This window comes from Aotus nancymaae, unplaced genomic scaffold, assembly GCF_030222135.1.
Source record: "Aotus nancymaae isolate 86718 unplaced genomic scaffold, 86718_ANA_hifiasm-v0.15.2.pri h1tg000004l, whole genome shotgun sequence".
NCBI classification, from domain to species: domain Eukaryota; kingdom Metazoa; phylum Chordata; class Mammalia; order Primates; family Aotidae; genus Aotus; species Aotus nancymaae.
In genome coordinates, this window is record NW_026988415.1 from 56,237,528 (window position 1) to 56,259,198 (window position 21,671).

At 34.6% G+C, this 21,671-nt stretch overlaps 1 protein-coding gene across 4 annotated transcripts in view; it reads right to left on the minus strand.

Moving 5' to 3' along the window:
* The window catches only part of ERVS71-1 (endogenous retrovirus group S71 member 1, envelope), a 126,862-nt gene that overhangs the window by 82,632 nt on the left and 22,559 nt on the right, over nt 1–21,671 (minus strand). The window contains exons 2-3 of one of the 4 annotated variants that reach the window (XR_010337396.1): nt 17,425–17,483; nt 14,366–15,092 (exon numbers count right to left, since the gene is read on the minus strand). The exons of 2 other annotated variants lie outside the window; for them this stretch is intronic. The gene's annotated coding sequence lies outside the window, so the exon portion shown is untranslated. Of the gene's footprint in view, nt 1–14,365; nt 15,093–17,424; nt 17,487–21,671 lie in introns of those variants that run through there. One more of the 4 variants, XR_001109297.2, reaches the window with a different exon arrangement.

The window sequence follows — 21,671 nt, forward strand, 5'->3', positions numbered from 1 at the left end:
TTCTCGATATTAGCTCTTTGTCAGATAGGTAGATTGAAAAAATTTTTTCCCATTCTGTTGGTTGCCTATTCACTCTGATGATTGTTTCTTTTGCTGTACAGAAGCTCTGGAGTTTAATTAGATCCCATTTGTCTCTTTTGGCTTTTGTTGCCAATGCTTTTGGTATTTTAGCCATGAAGTCTTTGCCTATACCTATGTTCTGAGTGGTTTTCCCTAGGTTTTCTTCTAGGGTTTTTATGGTGTTAGCTCTTATGTTTAAGTCTTTAATCCAACTGGAGTTAATTTTAGTGTAAGGTGTCAGGAAGGGATCCAGTTTCTGTTTTCTGCACATGGCTAGCCAGTTATCCCAACACCATTTATTAAACAAGGAATCCTTTACCCATTGCTTGGTTTTGTCAGGTTTATCAAAGATCAGATGGTTGCAGATGTGTGGCGTTACTTCTGAGGCCTCTGTTCTGTTCCATTGGTCTATATCTGCACATAGTTTCCCAAGCTCTTTCCCCTTTAAAACTCCTTTGTCCAGGCTGAGAAACTGGAGATGGTCTTTGCTATCCAAGTCCACTATCTCCTCGGATTATCAGCTCCTGAATAAACCTGCTTTTTCTTCCACCAATGCTTGCCTCTCAAGTTTTGGCTTTCAATTGGCAAACAAATGAACCTGAGTTCATTTACAGTCTCATTACTAATTAGGAAATTAAAACCACTGTGTAATACATTTACAATCTGATTGAAAGTATTACCCAATCATGTGAAGCCAAGGGAGCTATGGATATGTAAACTGTTACAACGGTTCTGAAAATCAAGTTAGAAATATCTTGGGAATGTAGAAGTTTCAAACAGCTGATGCTTCAACAAGTCCATATCCAAATATATACATTAAAAAATTAATCTTCAAACTGTTGTATGCTATAATATACCTTAGGGGTAAACTCAGACAGATCTTCAGTTTCTAAACACATTTCCTCCACATATTAACCTCACTGAGAAGTCCTTGTTTCTACTTTTGCGAGTCCTTAGTCATAGTTAACAATCTCCAATTGAACAAAATAAAGGCAGCCATTTCTCCTATCTGGAACATTATAATAGTACATTAGAGAGTACCAATCTGTAGAGCACCCTACAAGGAAACAGTTTGAGCATACAAAGTTTCTGAGCAAGAGTTTTATTGTGAAAGCAAACTAAAAAGATATGTAAAAAATACTGCCTTTATTTCACCTAAGTACAAAACTACTGTCAAAATTTTCTATCTCTTTCAATCAATTACTCTATTAATCATCTATTTATCTGCATACTGTATCTATCTAAGAATCTTTAGAAATGAGATGTTTAATGGACATCTTAAGCTTTATTGGAGTTCAAAAGTGAAATTACTCTTATTGGCAATGCAAGTATTTTTTTTTGGCAATTCTTAGTGTGAGAACTGTTTTGCCAATTAGAGCATATAGTAGACATTTTCCCAAATTGTATGGGCTAAAGTTATAGCTTTAAAGGTTTGAGGAAAACACGTTTTAAGACACATTTATAGTATGCTAGAAATTAAATCTTTTTGTAATTCTTTTACATAAAAATATTTAGACACAAACCCAAACATATGTTAAGGGGACATAGTTTTTCTCAGTTATATTAAAGAAGAAGTTTGAAGATTGATGCTGAAGAGATACTCCCACATTCAGTAGACAATGTGCACATAATACCAGTAGCATCTTATTTGTAACAGGAAAATGGTAGAAACAACCAAAATAACCACTAGCCAGGGGATGCATAGATATAATTGTGTAATTTTCATATGGTGGAGAACTGCATAGCAGTGAAAATAAGCTACATATATATAAATAATATGGATGAATATCTTACAGATATTCTTAAGTAAACTGATAACAAAATCTAGAGTATTATATATGCTGATTCCAGGAAAGTTGCTCTTTCCAGGGATGTTGAGGGAAATGAGATTCATGAAAGCAAATGAAATGTTTCAAGACTATTAATAATCTATTTTTAAAAATAGTATGATTGTTACATGGTTGTAGGTTTTATGATCCTTTTAAGTGGTTAAAGATTACATATGATATGTGTCACACACATCAACACACTCACACATACATATACATACACCACACACAAATACACAGTCATATGTAAAGATAAAGCTTTCCAGCAAAAACATGACCTCTGAAAACTTTAAAGATATTTAAAAGTATTATGTACATATATACTGTGGTCGATATGGAAAGGCATTCTGTTATTTTAAATCTGAAGGCACAGCTTAAATCATGTTTTTATTTTATTTAATTCAGAAAAAGTAACTAGTTTTTCAAATTTCTATATTTGGTTTGATGCTAAAAAAATAAATGGGAACAGATGCAAGTAGTGTCTGTGGAGAAATCACTCAGAAAGAGTGAGCAAAATATGTGTAACATTCTTCTGCGAAAGGAAATGTGAAAATAATTCTGTCATATGGCTTCTAATTTTTAAAGACGGTAAAACAGTTTTAATCAATAGGAAGAATAGGGTTTCTAAATCTGGACATTACTGACATTTTGAGTTAGAAAATTATTTGTGGTTGGGGGCTGCCCTATGCATTATAGGACCTTTCACAACATCCGTGGCATCTGCCTACTGGATACCAGAAACACAACCCACACAGTTTTGACCATTGAATATGCCTCCATAAATAATATGTCTTCTGAAGAATCGGGGTGGGTAAAATCACCATAGTTAAAAAACTCTGATCTAGAGTTAGGTAAATGAACGAGATATACTTAAAAAATATATATATATACACACACATATATATATATTCAGCATATAAATATATATTTACTATATTCCAATGAATATATCCAATTGAATATAAATATAAATTGAATTACCATTGTTTATGACTGCTGTTGAGATGCCACTGGGAATCATGCTTTTGAAGGTCATGTATGTAGGCAACATGTAACAACAGTCTTAATTTATATCTCTTGCTCCAGAAATTCAACTTTCCAAAAGGAAGAAATAAATGACTAATAGCAAATGTTGATGTCAATCTAAATGTCCATAATAGAAAAATTGTTAAACTGATAATTGGTAAAGACACACAGTGGAAATCTAAACAATATTTCAGCTGATTACATGTAAAGACATAAAAAATAACATATAGTTACAAAAGTCCCTTTTGCCATGTTAGGTGACATATTCACAGGTTTTGAGGATTAGAATGTGGGCATCTTTTGAGAGTATTATTCTGTCTACTACACAAACCCAGAACTCATCACTGTCTTACAAGGCAAAAACTTGAACATTAAAATTAAAACAAATACTCCAACTCAATTTCAGTTCTTTGAGGCAGAGACCAGAACTAAATGTTTATTTAATAAAAAGTGAGCACAGATGTGATTTTGTTAAAAGTAATTAGAATGACAGAAAACACACCTTACAAAACAGAAACAGAAAATAAAATTCAACAGGAGATGGCAAAAACACCAGGAAGCATAATGGCTGCTTGTCATTCTAATAAATCAATGAAGTTTTGTATCATTGCTATTGCTTTAAGAGTATTTATGCAAAATTATTTGGTATAAAAGGAGCTCTTCTGTATGACTTTCATCGTCTTTTAACAGGGCATCCACATTTGCTTTATGCTATGTTACACTACTTCAATAGTGTCTCCGCATAGCTCTAAGAAAAACAGTTGTCAACTTCAGGTTCCAAGATTTCAGGATATTATGTAATGTATCAATAAAATGCTACAATCAAATGAATAACAAGTTTTATCAATATTTCTTCTGCTAAATTACTAACAGATTTTATTAAATTGTGTTCCTTATTTTTACAATTATTAGGTAAAAATATAAAATATAAAAATATAAATTTACCAATTTGACATTGAAAGCAAATGAATAAAAATATAAAATTACATAAATTATAAAAATTATATTTTTATTCATTTGCTTTCAATGTCAAATTGGTAAGTTTAATAAATAATTATACATTATCCTTGAATGTGAATTTAAGAACATATTATTTCATGCAAATATTACCGTTATGACACTAAGAGAATTATAATAGCTATATTACATAAGCATTAAACATTTTCCGCAAGGTCAGTCTGAGAGTCCATAGCAAACATAAGCTATTCCTGATTATCCTGCTAGCATGACTTTGTTTTTCATAATTTTTAAAAGTTATAGCCTATTAAATCGGATGCATTTAATAAACAGACTTCCAAATAGTTATTTCTGAGTAGCATGTTGAAATAGCTAAAGTGAACTTTAAATTTCCTAAAATTCTATACCACTTTGAATTATTTTGTTTTCTATCTGGGAAAGTAGTCTGTATCAGGTTAAATAGATGAATGGATGTAAAAACAAGACATAATGATTGTTGCCTACAAGAAAAACACTTCACTTGTAGTACACATACACTGAAAACAGAGATGGAAAAGGATATTCTATGCCCGTGGACCAAAAATGAACAGGAGTAGTTATATTAGACAAAACAGATTTCAAGACAAAAACTATAAGAAGAGACAATAAAGTCATTATATAATCATAAAGGGGTTAGTTCAGCAAAAGGAAATGACAATTATAAATCCATCCAACACCAGAGCACCCAGATATATAATACAAACATTATTATAGCTAAAGAGAGACATATACCTCAATAAAATAACATTTTATTGAGTATGCTGGAGACTTCAACACCCCACTTTCAACACTGAACAGTTGCTCCCAGACAGAAAATCAACAAAGAAATATCACATTTAATCTGCAACATAGGCCAAATAGACCTAATAGATAAAGACTATTTCATCCAATGTTTGCAGAATACACATTATTCTCCTCCTTAACACATGAATCATTCTCAAAAATAGATTATGCATTAGATCACAAAAGAAGTCTTAAAACATTCAAAAATTTTAAAATACTATCATGCATCTTCTCTGACCACAAAGGAATACAACTAGAAATTAATAACAAGAGGAATTTTGAAACAAAACAAATCATGGAAATTAAACAATATGCTCCTGAATGACCAGTGGGTCAAATGGAGAAATTAAGAAGGAAATTGTAAAGTTTCTTAAAACAAATGATAATTGAAATACCACACCTCAAAAACTATAGGATATAGCAAAAGCAGTGCCAAGTTGGAAATGTATAGCTACAAGAGTACACATAAAAAAATTTCAAATAAATAACATAGTGATACATCTTAAAGAATTAGAAAACAAGACCAAACTGAACCCCAAATTAGTAGAAGGTAAGAAGTAATAGAAATCAGAGCAGAAATAAATGAAATTTAAACGCATAAAACAATACAAAAGGTCAGCCGAGCACGGTGTCTCATGCCTGTAATCCCAGCACTTTGGGAGGCCGAGGCGAGTGGATCAGGAGGTCAGGAGTTCAAGACCAGCCTGGCCAATATGTTGAAACCCTGTCCCTACTAAAAATACAAAAAGTAGCCGAGCATGATGGCAGGCACCTGTAATCCCAGCTACTTGGGAGGCTGAGGCAGGAGAATTGCTTGAACCCAGGGGGCGGAGGTTACAGTGAACTAAGATTGTGCCACTGCACTCCAGCCTGGGTGACAGAGTGAGACTCTGGTCTCAAAAAAAAAAAAAAAATACAAAAGGTCAATGAAAGAAAAAGTTGATATTTAGAAAAGATAAAATTGGCAAAACCTTACCTAGCCTAATTAAGAAAAAATGGAGAAAACCCAAATACATAAAATCAGAGATGAAAAAGAGACATTACAATTGCTAACAGAGAAATTCAAAGACTCATTAGTGGCTATGAAACCCTGTCTCTACTAAAAATACAAAAATTAGCCAGGTGTGGTGGTGAGCACCTGTAATCCTAGCTACTCGGGAGGCTGAGGCATGGGAACCACTTGAACCCGGGAGGCAGAGGTTGCAGGGAGCCGAGATCATGCCAGTGCACTCCAGCTTGGGTGACAGAGTGAGACTTTGTCTCAAAAAAAAAAAAAAAATCACTCATTATAACCAATGGGATTTACCCCAGGGATGCAATGATAGTTCAACATACACAAATCAATCAATATGATATATCTTATCAACAGAATGAAGAACAAAAACCCTATGATCATTTCAATTGATACTTAAAAAGTATTGGATAAAATTCAACATCTCTTTATGTAAAAAAACCCTCAAAAATTGGGTATAGAAGGAATATACCTCAAAATAAAGCCCCAAGTGACACACTCACAACTACTATCTTACTAAATGGAAAAAACTTGAGAGCTTTTTCTCTAAAACCTGGACAGGGATGCTCACTTTCATTCAATATAGTAATAATATAAGTCCTAGCTAGAGCAGTCAGAGAAGATGAAGTAAAGGTCATCCAAATTGCAAGGGAAGAAGTCAAATTATCCTTGTCTGCAGATGCTATAATCTTATATTTGGAAAAATCTAAAGACTCCACAAGAAAATTATTAGAATTGATAAACAAATTCAGTAAAGCTTCAGGATATGAAATCAACATAAAAATCAGTCTCATTTCTACATGCCAACAGTGAAAAATGTGAAAGAGAAATGTAAAAGCTAATCTCAGTTACAATAGCCACACATAAAATTAAATACCTAGGAATTTACTTAACCAAAGTGAAGTATGTCTACAATTAAAATTATAAGATACTGATACAATCAATTGAAAAGCAAACAAAAAATGGAAATATATTCCATGTTCATGGACTCAAGGAATTAATATTGTTAAAATGTCCATAAGATCAAAACTCATCTAGAGATTCAGTGCAATCCCTATCAAAATACCAATGGCATAAAAAAAATCCTCAAAATTATATAGAACCACAGAAGACCCAGAATAGCCAAAGCTATTCTGAAAGTTAAAAAAAAAAAAAAAAAAAAAAAACCTGGAAGAATCACATTAACTGAGTTCAAATTAAATAACATTACCTGAGTTACAGTAAACAAACAACATAGACAACATAGTAGTACCGGCAAAGATACAGACATATGGATCAATTGAATAGAATAAAGAACTCAGAAACAAATCCTCACACTTACAGTAAACTCATTTTCAATGAGGATGCCAAGAGTATACATCAGGGGAAAGTTCTCTTCCCACAGCCTGGTATATACCCCAAAGAAAGGAAATAATTATATCAAAGGAATATCTGCACTCCCATGTTTATTACAGCACCATTCATAATAGCTATGATTTTGAAGCAATCTAAGCGTCCATCAACAGAAGAAAGCATTAAGTGTAGTATTCATACACAATGTAGTACTATTCAGACATACATCATTCACTCATGATGAACTCCTATTTCTTGTATTTTTTTTAGAGATGGGTTCTCACTGTGTTACACAGGCTGATCTGGAATTTCTGGGCTAAAGCAACACTCCTGCCTAAACCTCCCAATATGCTGGGATTATAGGCATGAGCTACCATACTGGGCCACAGCTAACTTTAAAAAATAACTTAGCTCATTTTTTTTACCCAAGAATATATATATTTTTTGTTTGAGACAGAGTTTCGCTCTTGTTACCCAGGCTGGAGTGCAATGGCGCAATCTCAGCTCACCACAACCTCCGCCTCCTGGGTTCAGGCAATTCTCCTGCCTCAGCCTCATGTGCCACCATGCCCAGCTAATTTTTCGTATTTTTAGTAGAGACGGAGTTTCACCATGTTGACCAGGATGGTCTCGATCTCTTGACCTCGTGATCCACTCACCTTGGCCTCCCAAAGTGCTGGGATTACAGGTGTGAGCCACCGTGCCCGGCAAGAATATTTTATATATTATAACTTGCCTTCAGATTCAAAGAAATATTATTATAAAATACATCAATCCCAATTATTTTTTATTTTTTAACCTTTAAATCATGAGTAAAGTCTAATTCACAATTGTTACAAAGAGAATGAAATACCTAGGAATACAATTATAAGGGATGTAAAGGACCTCTTCAAGGAGAACTATAAACTACTGCTCAAGGAAATAAGAGAGGACATATAAGAGTAGTTTGTAGGTTTAGGCAGGAGTGCTGCATCCTAACTGCTCATGGTTAGGAAGAATCAATATCGTGAAAATGGTCATACTGTCCAAAATAATTTATAGATTCAATGCTATTCCCATCAAGCTACCATTGACTTTCTTCACAGAATTAGAAAAAGCTACTTTAAGGCCGGGCGCGGTGGCTCAAGCCTGTAATCCCAGCACTTTGGGAGGCCGAGGCGGGTGGATCACGAGGTCAAGAGATCGAGACCATCCTGGTCAACATGGTGAAACCCCGTCTCTACTAAAAATACAAAAAATTAGCTGGGCACGGTGGTGCGTGCCTGTAATCCCAGCTACTCGGGAGGCTGAGGCAGGAGAATTGCCTGAACCCAGGAGGCGGAGGTTACAGTGAGCCGAGATCGCGCCATTGCACTCCAGCCTGGGTAACAAGAGCGAAACTCTGTCTCCAAAAAAAAAAAAAAAAAAAAAAAAAAAAGAAAAAGCTACTTTAAATTTCATATGGAACCAAAAAAGAAGCCGTATAGCCAAGACAATTCTAAACAAAAAGGACAAAGTTGGAGGCTTCACGCCACCTGACTTGAAACTGTACTACAAGGCTACAGTAACCAAAACAGCATGGTACTGGTACCAAAACAGAGATATAGAACAATGGAACAGAACAGAGGCCTCAGAAACGACATCACACATCTACAACCATCTGATCTTTGACAAACCTGACAAAAACAAGCAATGAGGAAAGGATTCCCTATTTAATAAATGCTGTTGGAAAAACTGGCTAGCCATAAGCAGAAAACTGAAATTGGACCCCTTCCTTACACCATATACAAAAATTAACTCCAGATGGATTAAAAACTTAAACATAAGACCTGAAACCATAAAAACCCTAGAGGAAAGCCTAGGCAATATCAATCAGGACATAGGAATAGGCAAAGACTTAACGACTAAAACACCAAAAGCAATGGCAACAAAAGCCAAAATAGACAAATGGGATCTAATTAAGCTAAAGGGCTTCTGCACAACAAAAGAAACTATCATCAGAGGGAACAGACAACTTACAGAATGGGAAAATGGTTTTGCAATCTATCCATCTGACAAAGGGCTAACATCCAGAATCTATAAGGAAGTTAAACAAATTTGCAGAAAAAAAACAAACAACTCCATCAAAAAGTGTGTGAAGGATATGACCAGACATTTATCAAAAGAAGACAATTATGTGGCCATCGAACATATGAAAAAATGCTTATCATCACTGGTCATTAGAAAAATGCAAATCAAAACCATAATGAGATACCATCTCATGCCAGTTAGAATGGTGATAGTTAAAAAGTCAGGAAACAACAGATGTTGGAGAGGATGTGGAGAAATAGGAACGCTTCTACACTGTTGGGAGTGTAAATTAGTTCAAGCATTGTGGAAGACAGTGTGGTGATTCCTCAAGGATCTAGAACCAGAAATACCATTTGATCCAGCAATACTATTATTGGGTATATACCCAAAGGATTATAAATCATTCTACTATAAAGGCACATGCACACATATGTTTACTCCAGTACAATTTACAATAGCAAAGACTTGAAATCAACCCAAATGTCCATCAATGATAGACTGGATAAAGAAAATGTGACACATATATACTATGGAATACTGTGCTGCCATACCAAAGAATGAGTTCATGTCTTTTGCAGGGACACGAATGAAGCTTGAAACCATCATTCTCAGCAAACTAACATAGGAATAGAAAACCAAACATTGCATGTTCTCAAGTGGGAGTTGAAAAATGAGAACACATGGACCCAGGGAGGGAAACATCACACACCAGTGCCTGTGAGGGTGTGAGGGGGCAAGGAGAGGGATACCATTAGGAGAAATACCTAATGTAGATGATGGGTTGATGAGTGCAGCAAATCATCATGGCACATGTATACCTATGTAACAAACCTGCACGTTCTACACATGTATCCCAGAACTTAAAATATAATTTTAAAAAATACAAAAAATAGCCAGATGTGGTAGTAGGTGCCTCTAACCCCAGCCAGTTGGGAGGTTGAAGCCAGAGGAGTTCTTGAGCCCAGGAAGTCAAGGCTGTAGTGAGCTGTGATGGCACTATTGTACTCTAGTATGGTTGACAGAGCAAGACCCTGTCTCAAAGAAAAATAAGAAACTACATTATTAAGAAGTAATAGTCACTATAATTATTAGCTCCTTTTGCTTTAAGAGAAAACAATATATTGAATTTGTGTAAATGAGACAGTTTTTTTATGTTGGCACATATTTAACACTAATCTAACTCTAAGATACAGTAGTCCTCCATTATGCTTGTTTTCACTTTCTGGGATTTTAGTTACCCACCATCAACTACAGTGTGAAGATATTACATACAATAAGATATTTTGAGAGAGAGAAAGACAGAGAGACAGAGAGAGATCCAAGATGGCTGATCACTAGCAGCTCGGGCACGTAGCTCCCAGTGAAAGCACAGAGAACGAGAGGATGCCACACATTCAGACGAATATTTGTAGCTCACGGACCAGGAGATTCCCAGCGGAGGAGCTCCACAGGTCGCCAGAGCGACTCTTGTGGCCGGCGCGGTGGTTTTGCTGGTGCCTTAAAGCAGCAGTTCTTGGTGCAGAGTCCGGAGATTCCTGGGCAGAAAGGCACCATCAACCTTAACACCGCTGTCTTGGCCGGCGCAGTGGATTGCTCAGATTTCGGCGCTGGGAATCAAAAAGTTGGACGTCCGCTCAGAGACCTAGTTAGAAAGTCGGTAATTACAAAGACGACAGATGGATAAATATATAATCAAGGGAAGAAAGCAGCCTAAAAAGGCAGAGAATACTCAAAATCAGAATGCCTCTCCCTCTACAGGGGATCGCAATTCCTCATCAGCAACGGAACAAGGCTTAATGGAGAACGAGTGTGTTCCAACAACAGAAGCAGGTTTCAAAATGTGGGTGATGAGAAACTTCTGTGAATTAAAAGAACTTGTTCTAACCCAATGCAAAGAAACTAAGAACCTTAAAAAAAGGTTTGACGAAATGCTAACGAGAATGGACAATTTAGAGAGGAATATAAGTGAATTGATGGAGCTGAAAAGCACAACACGAGAACTTCGCGAAGCATGCACAAGCTTAAACAGTCGAATTGATCAAGCAGAAGAAAGGATATCAGAAGTCGAGGACCAGCTCAGTGAAATGAAACGAGAAGACAAGATTGGAGAAAAAAGGATAAAAAGGAATGAGCAAAGTCTCCAGTAAATATGGGACTATGTGAAAAGACCTAATCTATGTTTGATAGGTGTACCTGAATGTGATGAAGAGAATGAATCCAAGTTGGAAAATACACTTCAGGATATCATTCAGGAAAACTTTCCCAACCTAGCAAGGCAAGGTAATATTCAACTCCAGGTAATACAGAGAACACCACAAAGATATTCTTCAAGAAGACCAACCCCAAGGCACATAATTGCCAGATTTATTAGGGTTGAAATGAAGGAGAAAATACTAAGGGCAGCCAGAGAGAAAGGTCAGGTTACCCACAAAGGGAAATCTATCAGACTCACAGCAGATCTCTCAGCAGAAACCCTACAAGCCAGAAAAGAGTGGGGACCACTATTTAACATCCTTAAAGAAAAGAACTTTCAACCCAGAATTTCCTATCCAGCCAAACGAAGCTTTATGAGCAAAGGAAAAATTAAATCTTTTGCGAACAGACAAGTACTTAGAGAGTTCACCATCACCAGGCCTGCTTTACAAGAGCTTCTGAAAGAAGCACTATACATATAAAGGAACAACCAATATCAGCCTTTCCAAAAATATATCAAAAAGCAAAGAACATTAATACAATGAAAAATTTACATCAACTAATGGGCAAAACAGCCAGCTAGCATCAAACGCCAGTATTAAACTTGTATATATTTCAATTGGATAAAAAGCCAAAACCCATCGGTATGCTGCATCCAGACCCATCATACATGCAACAATACACAAAGACTCAAAGAGAAGGAGGAAGATTTACCAACCAGAGAGTAAAAATAGACAAATAAACAAAAAGCAGGAGATGCAATTCTCACCTCTGATAAAGTAGACTTTAAAGCAACAAAGATCAAAAGAGGCAAAGAAGGACATTACATAATGGTAAAAGGATCAAAGTAACAAGAATAGCTAATGATTCTATAGATCAACGAGATAGAAACTTAACAAGGATATTCAGGACTTGAACTCAGACCTGGAACAAGTAAACTTAATAAACATTTATAGAACTCTCCACTTCAAATACACAAAACATACATTACCACCTCACACCTATTCCAAAAGTGACTATATAATTGGAAGTAAATCACTCCTCAGTAATCGCATAGCATTTCATAGGTTTAAATGAAATATTGGTTGGCTGTTTGTTATCTTCTTCCCTTATTCCTTCCTGACTTCATCATTAAGTATAATTATCAGTATACAAGAGGTTTTCAATACCCATTACTAAATTGCATTCTAGCCTGGGCAAGAAAGCAATACTCCCATTCTCTCTCCCTCTTTCTTTTCCTTTTTCCTCCTCCCCATTCTCTCTCTTTCTCTTCCTTTTTCCTTCTCCCCATTCTCTCTCTCTCTTTCTCTTTAAAAAAAAAAAAAAAGTTAAACATAAATAAATTTAGGATTAATTAAACAAATTAAACTAAATATTAAAAAAAAAAAAAGACATGACAGTGTAGGTGAAAAAGCAGTGAATTTGTCTTATATTATCTAACTTCAAGTCCCCAGCTCTGTCACTGAGCACTATGAATCCCCAGGCAAGATATTTAAGCTCTCTAAGCTTTAGATTTTCTTACATAAAATAAGGAATTTAAGTTAAATGACATATGGCCCCCTTTTATCTATAACATACTGTAATTTAACAAAATCTACCTTAAGACCACATTAGTAAGAAAAGTACATGGAAGACATCTTTCTTACTGATTTTTTAAAAATAAAGTTCATATATTTAAAAAAAAAAAAGACAGAGAGACTACATTTACATAACTTTTATTACAGTATGTTATATTATGATTGTTCTAGTTTATCAGTTTTTATTAATCTTATTGTGTTTAATTTATAAATTAAATATGATCATAGATATGTGTGCACAGGAAAAAACATACTACATATAGGGTTCAGTATTAACAGTAGTTTCAGGCGTCCACTAGGTATTTTGGAACATAGCCCCTACAGATAAGCGGAACTGTAACTGTGTTTTGGGGTGCTGGGGAGGCACAGCTCCCCCGAGAGAATGTTGTAGGTTCTTGGTCTCTTGCCCTATCAAGAATGAGAGAGGGGACCACAGCAGGCGCACGGTAAGCTCGTAACTACCGGACCCAAAAAGTGTTGCAGAAAAGTTATTTATTTAGAGAGAGGAAAAAAAAAAACAGGAGAAGAGAGAAAACTTCCACATGAGAGAGAAGAAGTGTGTGGAAGGGGATCCAAACATGGAGTCCAAAGGGGTGTGGAAGGGGACCTTTAACCTGGGAGGAACCCCCGCCTTCTCCAAGACCTCTGGCCAATGAAAGGAGTTCCTTTAAACTTCTGCTGAGGTGATTGACTTTGACCCTTTTCCAAGCCTGCCAAAATTTAAACATAAACTGTTAAATCTCCCGGATGGAGAGAGGTGGGAGTGGGGCATGGTGCTGGAAAGTTCTTGCCCTTAAAACTATGCCCCCTTGTGGACTCTGGGAAGAGAACACATTCCCTCAGGAGCACTATAATGTTTTCCTCTGAAATAATTTTTGATAAATTACATAAATTGTTTTTATCTATATCTTTTTTATATCTTCAAAGCTATTTTTAGTTCTCATTAAAAACTTGCCAACTGCTTGAATTGCCACGTGATTCTGAAAGTTCACACTCATGACTGTGTCAAGGCTTCGAAAGTACTACACTGAAAAATGGCACCTTGGTTGAGACTCTCTGATCTGACTTCGCCCCTAATGATCCTCATGGTATACGAGTCCCGCTCCATACTCTAGGGGAAGAAATGTCTATACAGAGATGTAGGAAATAATCTGAACAGTCCTTGTGCAAGTTTATCTCAGCTTATATAATATCACTAGATTATATTCTTTTTTCCCCAATCATGTTTTTTCACAACTATCTATTTTTTTCCATCATACTCAGCATAAAAATATACCATTTTCTCTGGGTCTTTTGGTTTCCATTTATTTATGAAAGCTCTCATGTCACATAAAATTTTGGTTATATAAATAAACCATGATTTTCTCTTGTTAATTTGTCTTTTGTTATAGAGGTGTTAGCTATGAACACCATTGTGATGGGTGAGGAAAACCTATCACTTTTTCTCTCCTAAGACAGATGGTCAATCTTTCCTTCAATTCTTCTCTAGTATTTTAAAAGTAGGGTTTGTGTATCGTTAAGAGCCCATCTCTCTGGATGTCTAAAAAAACAAGATATGGTACAAGGTTTAAACATTTTTTTTCTCAAGATAGAGAGTCATTCTGAGGGGAGAGAGACAAACATACTGAAAATGAGTTCAATTATTTTAATTTTTAGCTCCCTAATATAATTGAATTGTTTGTAGCACAAATGATAAATGCTTAAGTTGATGGATACTCCATGTACCCTGATGTGCTTATTATGTGTTGCATGTGTGTATCAAAATATCCCATGGAACCCATAAATATATATGCCTACTATGTATTCACAAAAATTTAAGGTAAACACAATTTAAAATACAAAACAAAACAAAAGATTGGACACGTAGCGAGAAATAGAGACAGGTGATAAAGAACCCTGGTGATAAATCACTGGCCATCTTTGTTTTTTCTCTTTCCATATTTTTATTATTTTATAAGGTCCCTGGGATCCTTCCAATACACTTTGATTTATGCTTAATTTTGTTTTCTGTAACTTGCAATCAAGGGTCATTGAAAGTAGAACAGAAAAACCAAGCTGACACCTGTGACAGTTAATTTTCATTGTAGACTGGATTGAAGGATGCCTCGATGACTGATGAAGCATTGTTTCTGGATTTGTCTGTAAGGATGTTTTTGGAGAATTGGCATATGAGCCAGTCAACAGAGTGGGGAAATGCCATTCTCAATGTGGTCAAATCCAACTGGCTAAAGGCTCCTATAAAATAAAAAAGGTAGAAGGGCCAATTATATCTTTCTCTCTTTTGAAGTAGGACACCCTTCTGCGGCCATTGAGCATCAGAATTCTAGGTTGTTCAGTCATTTGACTCTGGGATTTGCACTAGCAGTCTCCTGGGGCTCTCCTGCCGCTGGACTCAGATTGAGACTTTCATCATTGGCTTTCTCAGTTCTTGGACCTTCCAAATTGTACTGAGGCATGCTAGTGGCTTCTCTGGTTCTTCAGGTTACAGATGATCTAGTGTGGGACATCTGAACTTCCATAATAATTTGAGCCAGTTCCCCTAATAAATCCCCTCACATATATTTATATATCTATTTTCGTATCTATCTATCATGTATGTATCTATCTATCTATTGGTTCTGTATATCTGGAGAATTCTGACTAATACAGAACCATAAATAAAACATTTTTGTGTATCTATTCATGAAATGATTGCTGAAAAAGTATTCTTATGACCAGGCCTAATCATAAAAGTTTTTATTAGCCTATTAATAGAGCTAACGTCATCACAATTTAAAACTTTTTAATAAATTGGAATCACTCATACTTTCCTGTATAATTTAAAAAGTGCTCATTGAAGAAATGATTTAATCAATAGGATAAATTGCCCACACCTGGATGGAGCAACAGGCATACAATAAGTAAGGTAATAAAGCAGAGTTGCAGCAAAACAAAACAAAACACCTATAGGATTAAGGTGGGGAAAAGGGTAGTTTGCAGAAAAATAGTTTAGTTTCTCCTAAAGATAAAATGGGGATGTGAGATTAGACCAGAAAATAATACCTGTCTACTACAGCTTGTCATACCATTTGTGGATAAAATATAAAGAATGACATCCTGTCATTTGCAGCAACATGGATGGAACTAGAGGTCATTAGGTTAAGTGAATAAACCAGGTGAGAAAGACAAACTTTGCATGTTAAATTAAAACCATTAAACTCATAGAGATAAAGAGTAGAAGGATGGGTAGCACAGAGGCTGGGAAGCATAGTGGAAAGACTGGTGCAGAATGAGGATGGTTAATGGGTACAAAAAATAGAATGATTAAGATCTACTGTGTCATAGCACATCAGGGTGACTATAGTCAATAGGAATTTATTATACATTGAAAAATAATTAGAAGCATAGAATTAAATTATAATACAAAGAGATGATAAATGCTTGAGGTGATGGATACTCCATTTACCCTGATGTGATTATTATGTTTTGTATGCCTGTATCAAAATTGCTCTTGTGCCTCGTAAATATATATACCTACTATGTAACCACAAAAATTAAAAAGAAAAAAATATTTTAGAAGATCAAAATGGTAGAAGTGAATCTATCTCAAAAAACCTAAGAGTAGGAGATCAAGGAACTCATAACATAAACACCTATTTTGCTTTGATAATTTTGTTACCAGCTAACATCTTGGACTACCTATATAAAGACATAAACTAAATTTAAAAACATTTATTTACCCAAGCAAAATAAAGCAAACACATGAGGAAATAAAACCCTTACCTAACTGTAACAAAAAGACAAAAAGATTTCTAAAACTTGCCAAAATGTATGACTTTAAGTATTCTATTGAATTAAAAGAAGCAAATTGAACTAAAGAGTATTGCTCCTACAAAATGCTTTCCAGTTTTGATTTTAAACAAGGACTCAGGAACAAATTTAAAGATGCAATTAATCATATTCAAAGTCAAAGAGCAAAACCATAGGCTGACCGTATTTTATTTTTTCTTTCCTCCCCAGTCTTGATAATGCCATGACAACTCATATCAAGTAGAAAATGTTTTGAATATAGCGAGCATGCACGCACTAGTAATGCTTTAATTACCTTAATGAGTGCAAAAGATTTCTTGTTACAGACAAGTGAACAAAATAACTTTTTATAGATTTACAACTGAGAACAATGAGAAAGTTAATGAGCTACTTATGAGAAAATGCATTTTAAAGCATAATATTCCAGATTCTCATAGATGTAAGAGGCATCTGCCACAAATTTCTAGTATCTTGAAAATGTTTCAGAGTCACTGGGAAATCATATTATTAATTTTGGGGCCTAATGGCAAATTATCATATGCCTAATATTGTCTGTGATACTATATATAATGTAAATAGAACACACTTGCAAATTAATTAATATGTCACTTACAGTTATCTTCGTGAAGACACAGGTATAATCAAGCTTATTGCATGTAACAGATTATACATATCTGATTATAAATTAATCTTTAGATGTAGAACAAATGACTACAAAATGGCAGTGTAAGTGTGGCACATAGGACATGAAATATTAATGAGAACTAGTCATACTTGCCTCTCAACAGCATCTAAATAGGAATCTGATTGCAGACCTTGAGCGGTTGTAGCACATTTCTGCTATAGAAAAGAAAATAAATACAGTGAACTTTAAAAAATGTCAGCAAGCCAGGCTTTCAAATGTATAATTTACTATTTTATTGGCTGCTTATAAGTGGATAATAATAAACTGCTGGCTGAATGCAAGCTCATAAATGCAGGATCAAAAATGGGAGAATGCCATAAGATGATAAATGTATAATTTTATGGTACTAATTTTCCTCTAAGTAATCACAGTGGGAGTAAAAAAAATACAACTATGGTGTTAAAATGTGAATAGAAATTTTGATATTCTGCTTTTGCAGAACAAGGTTTCTATAGGAAAAGAATTTTGGAAATATAATCATTCATACTTCTGTAACAATGCAGGATCAGCAATGCTAAGATTGCTGCTTAGGTTGAACAGTTTCAATGGGTAATAATTTTCATATTTATTACTATCTGCTTTTTTGACATATTCCTAAATCTCAAGCATGTATAGATTAGCTAGTCATGTTAATCAACAGTGATGAATATAGAAATATTTTCTCTTAGTGTTTTGATATAACTATTAATATTTTCATTCATGATAATTGCTCACATATTTTTAAATACAAAAACACATATGTATATATACACATGTGTGTGTGTTTACTATATATCTATTTTGGTACTAATGAACATTGTCATTAGTAATAATGTAATAAATAAATAAATTGTAATAATGTAATAGAATTAATGATTTTATTAGTATTTTATTTATTATACTAAATATAATACAGTTTTTTCCAAGCTGACTTAAATACATTAGCATCCAGAATATGACAAAGATTTGAAGATGTCAACTGAAATCAACTATAATTTAGTAAATCTTCATTGTGATGCCACTGTGGTAAGAGAAAATAAAGACAGGCTATTTACTCATTTTTATATATTAATTATGAACTAATATTTACCTGATTACACAAAAAGAAAAAAATAAAGACAATGATTTGATTGATTTAAATATATCAATAACATTTGGGAAATTGTGAATTTTGTACTGGCTTTAGACATCACTCACAGGTATCTATGCATTTAATATAATGATTTCTAAGACTCATTCATGATCTCCAGACTCCTATGCCCAGATATCTACTAAAAATTTGTACATAGGTATCTAATGGGCATCAAAAACTTAATGCATGCAAAACTGAGCTCCTGGTTTTCCCTCAAAATCTTCTACCAACTGCCTTCCCTTTTTCAGTAAATAGCAAGGCCATTCTTTGATGTGCTAAGAACAAAAATCTTGAATTCATTTGTGTTACTTAGAATTTAAGCTACAATACAAGTAACAGAGACCTGATTCCAGTAGTTTAAACATACAAGAATTATTTTTTCCAATTTGACAAATATTTTAGATATAGACAACCACTGTTACCAGTTTAGGGCTTAAAATGCATCATTTACCAACGTCTTGGCATTTTAGTCCATATTCCGAATAGCAGAAAGGAACAAAAAATGAGTACATGCTATACAATGTGCTTATTTCACATTGCATGCTTGTATCAGAGTATCTCATATACCCCATGAAGATGTAACTCTACTATGTAACCATGCAAAAATCTTAAAAACAAAGAAAATTTCAAAAAGAAGAGTACAATAAAGTATATATTGTAGCTAAGCAACTCATTTTAAAGTACATTCCCAAAAGATCCACCAGGCAATTTTATCTTTGCATTTTGTTTGGATACTTTCCTGTGAAAGAGAAGCTGAGAAATGTATCCTCTTTCTCCTCTTTTCTTCCCCTCCTCCTTCTCTTCCTTCTTTTATAACTTGAAAACATTGCCACCTCCACTAATAAGGATATAATAAGGCTAATTTGTTATTAAGAAAGAAGAAAGAAGAAAAGGGCAAGCAGTCAGCAGTCACTTCTTAATTATTCTTGAAGCCTTCTTTTAAGCTCTACTTCCAGTCCACAAGAAAATACTATCATCTATTCCATAAAAAAAAAAAAAAAAATCTAAAATTCGATACTTTTTATCTCTTAAACTACTACAGCTTTGTTCCAAGCCAGTATCTCTCACCTGTATTATGGCAATAGCCTCTAATTAGTCTGTATTTTGGCCACCACTGCACTCTGATCTACTCTCAGTGTGGCAGCCATATTGATTCTTCTAAAACATTTTGTCATACCTCTCCACTGTTCAAAACTTTCCAATGGCTTTTTATTCCATTAAATGTAAACTTGAGAGTCCTAATAGTGAGTTAAAAGGTATTACTTCAGAACTTTCTATATTTCAGTTCCTATTGTACTCTTCCTTTCTCTCTTAGACATTGGAAAACACCAGGTATCATTCAAGGGCAGTGTCCACAATGAAAGGAGGCAAAAAGAATACTACATGGACACGAGATGATGATGGAAATATTTAAAAGAGACAATATTAGCTCCCCTGGCCACTGAGCATATGGATAGATAGAATTATAAGATTGAGAGTGCAAGCGAAGAAAACAAAAAAAACAGAATGTGTTTCTGCATCACTTGTTATTTGGAACTCTGGAAGAAGACATCATTACAGTCTGTTACATGCCAACATGAGATAGCTACAGTGGAGTACAATGGGATATATATTTTATTTTTTGGTAAATAGAGTATTTAAGATGATTTCTTTCTTTGTTTCACATTGCCCCAATGGGCCATGGAGAAGAACCAGAAATTTCTGCATACCCTACGTAATGGGAAGGTGTAAGAGTTTTGGGAGAACTGATGGCCAAAATAGGCCTGGGCTTATGACAAAGAAGGTTCAAAGTCTGTGGTTCTTATGAATACAGGCCACTACACATTCCAAATATATCAGCAGTCAATGTTAGCATATGTCCAAAATGTAGGACAAGCTCAGTTGCAACAAAGCAGTTAAGGTAGAACAGAGGAAGGCACAGCAGACCAATTGTGATAAAACACTCTAGCAGACATTGATGATGCTCCAGAAGACAGTACATAAATAAGGCATCACTCCCAATGTTTTGCAGTTTCTCTTGCACCTAGACACAAGCAGAAACAAGAATATAGGAGTATAACACTGATAAAGACTTGTACTGTACAGGATTTTTCTCTATAGAATTTTTTATTCATTCACTAAAAAAAGTGCAGAAATATTACTTCTTGTATTTTCTTTATAAATGATGTCATAGATAGCCATGAGAAAATGGAAAAGTAGACAGAAGAGGAAGTTTGCCTTTTAAAATAACATCCTTTTTTTTTTGTATTATTTGAACCCCTTTCAGTAGTAAGGACTTCACAGGCAAATGAGCAACACATCTGGTTAACAAAGAAAAATTATATTTATTTTTAAGGAACTGAATATGTTAGACCTCCAGAGGACATCTGAATTTTAAAATGAAGAGCATTTGTAGGTTTGATATCTTATCTAGAAGAAGTTAGTAGGAGATTTTAGTATTTCATTATACAAGTCATATGTATTTAGCAAAGGAGCTCTGCATTGACACACTTCTCATCAAACCATATAAGGCTAACTCCCTTGCCTATCCTGCCTATGCAAAAATTCTGTCCATAATGGCAGAATAATATATTTGCTACTTAACTTCAAAGGAAACAGAAGACCTGCTAAGCCTGGAATTGAAGAATATTTAAGGAAGGGACTATTCCCCAAGTTACGGCATGACTAAGAGAACTAATGAGGCAGACTGAGGCATTTGGTAACTAGCAACAGAAAGAAGTCATTGCAACCATTAGCTCTCAAGGGACAAAAAGGAAGAAATGGTGATATTGAAACATTGTTAGAGCTAAAGCCATACAAAGCATACAAAGCATACAAAGGAGGTTGCCAAACAGGAGCTATATTTAGTCATCTTTTTTTTTGCTCCATGCAATTCTTTGTCAGAAAAAAAAAAAAAAAAAAAAAAACTACATCGATCCCTTCACAGGATAATAATTTTAAATGCCAAAATAAAATATATAGGATTAAGAAACATAAGAAATTAATCTCACAGTTGAGAGACAAGTATTTCTTAACATAATAAAGTAATCTCAGAGTTGAGTCACAGGTATTCCAGAATCAGAGAGACTTGCTTTTTCCAAGCAGTAAGTACATTAGTTTATAGGATAATATTCTCTAAATATAATCAAATGCAAACTTTCTAACTTTAGTTAGTCTTTGATATTTCCACAGAGAGATTAACTTTTGGGGCTTATTTTATTTAAGTGTTGTGATTAGAAAATTAGTTGTG